The following is a 6,194-nucleotide window of genomic DNA, read 5'->3' as shown; positions in this document are numbered from 1 at the left end:
GAGAACACACTATTCACTTCCAACCATATTCATCGTCATTATTACTCGTACAACTCTGATTACAAAAATTCACGAAATAAATTCGAAACCGAGAGACTTATATCGATAGTGCAAGGAGAACAAATCATGAACAAAATCAAAAGACGTGTCGAATTTTGAACATTAAGGCTTTTGGGCTTTTCGTAGCGATTTTTTTAGTGGTATTTAAGCATTCTCCAATCATCCACTTTTTTCACTCTTTCAGTTTTCGCCGTTTTTTATCTTGATTTTTCTCCCACAACCAAATGCGTGTATTATTTACTTATTGTATTCCAATTCAGATGTCGACGTAAAAATAATCAAATAGGAAACACAGCAGACTGGTACTGGCCCAGCAATCAAAATTCAACAACACCCGCGCTAGAGAAGAACGAGAAACAGAAGAGAAAAGAGAAGGAGAAAGAGTTCCAGCATCAGGCGAATAGACTGCAATCCATTCACGTAACGGTGATCTTGTAAGAGAGGCATGCCTAATATATGATATGTCTACTGGTGGCTCTACTACACTCTAATGATACCAAGTACAACACGAAAGCGCATTACGAGATATCAGGTATAAACTATATATATAATATATATATTTATATATATATATTATATTTAGACAGGCGTATGTAGGAATATATACTCACCAGATACAATATATACGGCAATGTCATGTAGGAAATATATAATCACCACAATTACATATCAAACAAAGGGGATGCAGGGAATATGATACTCACAAATACAATATAGACAAGTGTATGCAGGAATAATATAATACCAGATACAAATATAGCCAGATGTATGTAGGAATAGGATTACACACCAAATACTAATAATTGACAGGCTTATAAGTATTAAGTATAAGGTAGAAGTATAAGTACATCATATCAGCTCCTGGTAGATTCGCCTCCATATTAAAATACTTTATTATTCCTTAAGAAAAGATAACTTACTATTCTGGATTGGTGTAGGCAATCGACAAATATTTGGAAAATGCATTAATTGCCGTATAATTAATCACATAATATAATTGATAATATTGATAAATTATGATTATATTATACATTTATTTATTTATTGTATATATATATATATATTCATGACGTCATCGTGTGTTTCTCGTCTCTCGCAGGGCATACGGGAGCAGTGCCAGCAGGGAAAAGCAACCTAGTGGAGCACTTAGAAATGAAAACACCTTATCATTCTAACTATAGCGACACTAAATGGTACGCGATCAGATAGCTTCGAGCGGTATTAATTCTTAGAGATGGATCGGTAAATAATGAGTGGGATGGGGCAGAGAGAGGAAGAACAACAGAAAAGAGATGCAGGCAAGACGGTGAACAGAGAGAAAGTGAGTCCGATGGAATGAAGAGAGAGAAAAGATAGAAGAGAGAAAGAGTATGATGAGAAAGAGAGATTGAGAGAGAGACGAGCCGAGAGAAGAATAGAGGAAAGGGAAGAAAGCTAGCCGGAAATTAACAAGTGATAATAAATAACACATAAATATTTTAATAAATATAAATATTTATATATACAATACATTAACATAATACACCATCTGTATAACTTATATATAAATATGTGGACGTGTGGATTTTTTTACCTGGGTGTGTGTGCTTCATGCTTCAGTGAGGTAGAGGCACGAGGCTGATGAGCAAGCTGCTACAGTACGGTCCCGTAGTCGCTGGTCGTCAACGCCGTCAGTCCGTCTGCGAACTTCTTACGGAGGGGAATAGAGTCACGTGACGATAATTACAACCTAGCGAATACCACAGGAGTGAAGTGCCTAAAAATGTAACAGCAATACTATCAGAAAGGGGAAAGGAAGAAGTGCGCAGGGAATTACAATAGACCGAGACGTCTGACATGAAATAACGTGCTAAGGTAAACTATATAGCAGACTATTATTCGCAGGAGAGCATTGTATTAACCATAATGAAAAGTAATAAACTATTCAGTTAGGAAAAATTTTTAGAATTTATCAAGTGGGCGGTATATGTTCTTGAGCTAGATGCGAAGTAGCTAAACTAATGTGGAAAGAAATCTTGGATGGAGAGAGACTGTGTGGATGGAATTTTACTTTGACTCATGAAAGCTTTTGATAGTGCTGCCCATCAACGCTCATTACATAGATGGGAATGTACACGAAAATACCTTGGAACCATTAACTTCGTGGATCAGAGCTTTTCCTTACTAGGAGTAAACAACGAGTTAGTGGTGAATGGAGAGCATGTCGAGCTGGAAGGAAGGTGACAGTGTATTCCCCAGGTGCAGTTAGCTGCGGCCCGATCCTATTCGTCTTAGACATTAATGACTTGCCAGAGGTAGCGCAGGGGGTACGTCCATCTACTTGTTTCAAAGATCTCATAGGGGCTAATCAGGGACAGTCGGGGATTGTGAGCTTTTGCAAGATGACTTGTGACAAAATTGCAGAAGATGGACGGACTGCTTGCCGATGCTGTGTTTCCACCCGACAAGCGCAAGGTCATGCAAATAGGAAATAAGTCAAGGACTTGACAAATTTAACTACAAGGCTCAAGGGGACGGAACAAACTTGACCTCTGATAGTACTCTGGAAGAAGAAAAAATATTGGTGTTACCATTGACAACACAACTAGCTTCAATGATTAAACATATTACGGAAAAGGTTAACAAAGCTAATTGATCATGGGGCTGATAGTAAAGAGCACACTATGGATTAGAATACGATGGATGTTGGAAAATTATTAAAATATAAATTATACATGGTTTATGTACGCCTCACATGGCAGTCGAAAATCAAAAGAATAATGGGCTCCCATCTAAAGATAAAAAACAATAGAATGCAAATCGAAAATGGTCACGGAAAGGCGTGCAACCAAGCACATCCAAATGCATAAATGATTCAAGAAATTTCAACTACTATGATAGACTCTGACATATAGGCGAGTGTGAGGCAAGGTGACATGATTGAGATGTATTTAAATTAACTGACTGGTAAATATAATGCTGAAGTGTCTGAGTTCATTTAATAACAGCAGGTGAATCTGCGGTAACACGGAGATATGCACTACAACAAATCTACAAATCAGAACGAGATTGAACATCATTAATACTCATTTGTACATAGATCAGTGGATTTAGGGAACAAAGCTCTCCAGCTTAATAGTACCAAATCAGTCAGGTCCTTTGAGCCAGAGTAGACAAACATTGGCAGAACCAGCCCCCTTATACTTACGAGTTAGAGATCTCTCAAGCCACCAACCCTTACCACCGTGACATGAGAAAATTGTCGAGAAGCTGACAGTAGAGCATTCTTCGAGCGAGACATAGAGTCAGAGAGAATTTGTAAATCTGTTGAATCTGTGACATCTAGTGAAATCTATATAGTTTGTGCTCCGTTAACATACCCGATACAATAGCAGGGTAAGTGATATCACCTTACCATACCAAATAATAATAATAGTTTGTGTTTCCCAGTAGACATCACATCATATAATATAGTTGCTGTTCCCTATACAAATACCTATCATTAGTTGTGTCCGCCCTTTACAAAGATATAATATAGTTGTGTTCCCGTACATACCAAAACTATAATATAGTTGTCTGTTCCCCTTACATACCCATCATGATTCGTTGTAGTTCCCTTACATTACTTATACGTACACGCATATAGCATTCCTCCTAATTAGACTGACACATCACCTGATATAAGTACCCGGGTAACCAGCGTCCGAAGCCATCCTTCATCTACAGTCCGACACCCCCGGTGACGTCACCTTCGATGACAGGTGCATCTAACAAGTTCGTGACGTTACCATCATTAAGGGTGTCATTAACACGTGTGCGTCGAGCTTCCTTAGCAGCATGTCATTAACACGTGGTGACGTTCCATTATTACAGGAGTGTCAATTACAAGTGTGACGGCAGCTTCTTACAGCGTTCATTAACACGTGTGGACGTCCACCATGATTACAGGTGTCATTTAACACGTGTGGACGGCAGCTTCTTTACAGGTGTCATAATATAACAACCGTGGGACGTCACCATCATACTATGGTGTCATTAACAAGTTTGTGACGGCAGGCTTCTTTACAGGGTGTCAGTTAACCTGTGTGGACGTACCATCATTACACAGAGTGTCATTAACAGACGTGGGACGGCCAGCTTCTTTACAGGTGTCATTAACAACGTGTGACGTTCACCATCATTACAGTGTCATTAACACGTGTGACGGCAGTTCCTTAGAGATGTATAACACCGTTGGAACGTTGACCAATCATTACAAGGTGTCATTAACACGTTGACAGTTACCATATTACACGGTGTCATTATAAACAAGTGCGGACGCAGCTTCTTTACAGGTGTCAAATTAACACGTGTGACGTCACCATCATTACAGGTGTCATTAACACGTGTGACGTCAGCTTCTTTACAGGTGTCATAACACGGTGTGACGTCAGCTTGCCTTACAGAATGTCATTAACAGTGTTTGACGTTAGCTATCCTTACAGATGTCATTCAACACAACCATCGTGTGACGTTTACAGTCATTACAGGTGTCATTAACAAGTGTGACGGCAGCGCTTCATTTTACAGTGTCGATTAACACGTGTGACGTCACCATATATACAGGTGTCGATTAACACGAAATGTGAACGGAGGCAGCAACACGGGCGGCACGCACGTTCTACGGGGACACTGACGGTAGGCGGGGACCTTCAACATGCTGGTCACTCATCGTGGCGATGGAGACGACGGACGACGGAGAGCGGTCGAGTTCTGGGTTGCTGCTGAAACAGGTGTGCTGATTGAAATTCCTGAGCTTCTCTACGTCCTCTCGCTCTGCTCTGGCTGTCTCTCTCTCTTTTCTTTCTCTTTTCATCTCTCTCTCTCTTCTTTCTCTGCTCTCTTTTTCTCTTTCTCTCGCTCTCTCTCTCTCTTTCTTTCTCTCTCTCTATACTCTCCTTCTCTTGCTTCTCTCTCTCTCTCTTTCTCCTCTCTCTCATGTGGCCTCTCTCCCTTTCTCGCTGTCTCTCTCGGTTCTCTCTTTCTCTCTCTCTATTGTCTTACTCTGTCTCTCTCTCTTTCTTTCTCGCTCTCTCTTTCTCTCCTTCTCTCGCTCTCTCTCTCTTTCTTTCTCTCTCTCTATCTCTCCTTCTCTCGCGCGCTCTCTCTTTCTCTCTCTCTCTCTCTGTCGCCCTCTATCCCTCTCTCGCTTTCTCTCTCTCTCTCACTATCTGTCGGTCTCTTTATCTCTGTCTCTCTATCTCTCTGTCTATTGCTCTTCCTGCCTCTCTCTCTCTCTTTATTTTCTTTACTCTTTCTCTCTCTCTTTATTTCTTTATCTCTTTCTCTTTCTCACACTAAAATGCGAATTCTTTTGCTCTTACTGTAATTTGCTACCAAATGTCAGTAAAATGTACACTAATATAAAAAAGCACATCATTTAACCCGTTATCTCAATGCTATATGGTAATTAAACGTATGTTGTTTGATCGTTTTCGTTTCCAGTTGGGGTCTGGACTGGGGTGCGGGAGGCTACGCTCTAGTGAAGAAGATGGAGTGTAACATCTGCCAGGCAATATTCCAGCCTATCCTGCTGCAGTGAGCCTAGACCCACAATCGCTGCTCACGCCGCATCTCGCGTCGTCTCGCGAGAACAAAGATGGCGTCGACAATCATGCTAGGTCACGTGTAAATTAAAAATGCAAATGTTACAGTATAATGTGTAATGCGTGAATGTTATATCAACGACGATTTATATAATATGTATAATACACGAAAAATATGAAGTGTTTTATTTCATTCGCTCTCTAATCGTTTGTAACATAATTAATTAGTATTAATGAGTATTTATACGTATTTTTGAGTCACTATTGATAATTGTCTACTAATGAAGTACTAATTGAGTACTAATCGAGTACTGATTGAGTACTAATTGGATACTGATTTAGTACTAAGTAAGTACAAATCGAGAAATTATCCCATGCATTTTGATAGCTTCCCCACTATCATATATAACATCGATACAATTCCAGAGCAGACATGTAACAATGAAATGATGTAATGAAGAGAACAATGCGAGCAGAAACGCTTGCTCAGGCAGGAAGCAGAGAGTAAGGACTGAATCTCACCATACTGATTTAAAATTAAACTAAAAAAAATAACTATAAACACAACCA

At 39.7% G+C, this 6,194-nt stretch overlaps 2 long non-coding RNA genes across 2 annotated transcripts in view; both read left to right on the top strand.

The window, feature by feature from the left end:
• The window catches only part of LOC106818423, a 5,730-nt gene extending 3,983 nt beyond the window's left edge, over positions 1-1,747 (top strand). The window contains exons 3-4 of the long non-coding RNA XR_001395216.1: positions 1,160-1,253; positions 1,660-1,747. This is a non-coding gene — a long non-coding RNA (uncharacterized LOC106818423). The remainder of the gene's footprint in view (positions 1-1,159; positions 1,254-1,659) is intronic.
• A 2,975-nt stretch (positions 1,748-4,722) lies between these two features.
• LOC106818424 lies at positions 4,723-5,820 on the top strand. The gene is made up of 2 exons (XR_001395217.1): positions 4,723-4,811; positions 5,524-5,820. It is a non-coding gene; the product is annotated as an uncharacterized LOC106818424 (long non-coding RNA).
• Positions 5,821-6,194: the final 374 nt, after the last annotated feature.

This window comes from Priapulus caudatus, unplaced genomic scaffold (genome assembly GCF_000485595.1).
Source record: "Priapulus caudatus unplaced genomic scaffold, Priapulus_caudatus-5.0.1 Scaffold2233, whole genome shotgun sequence".
NCBI classification, from domain to species: Eukaryota; Metazoa; Priapulida; class Priapulimorpha; order Priapulimorphida; family Priapulidae; genus Priapulus; species Priapulus caudatus.
Note: the sequence above shows the minus strand (reverse complement) of the source record. Positions and strands in the feature narration are given on the sequence as shown.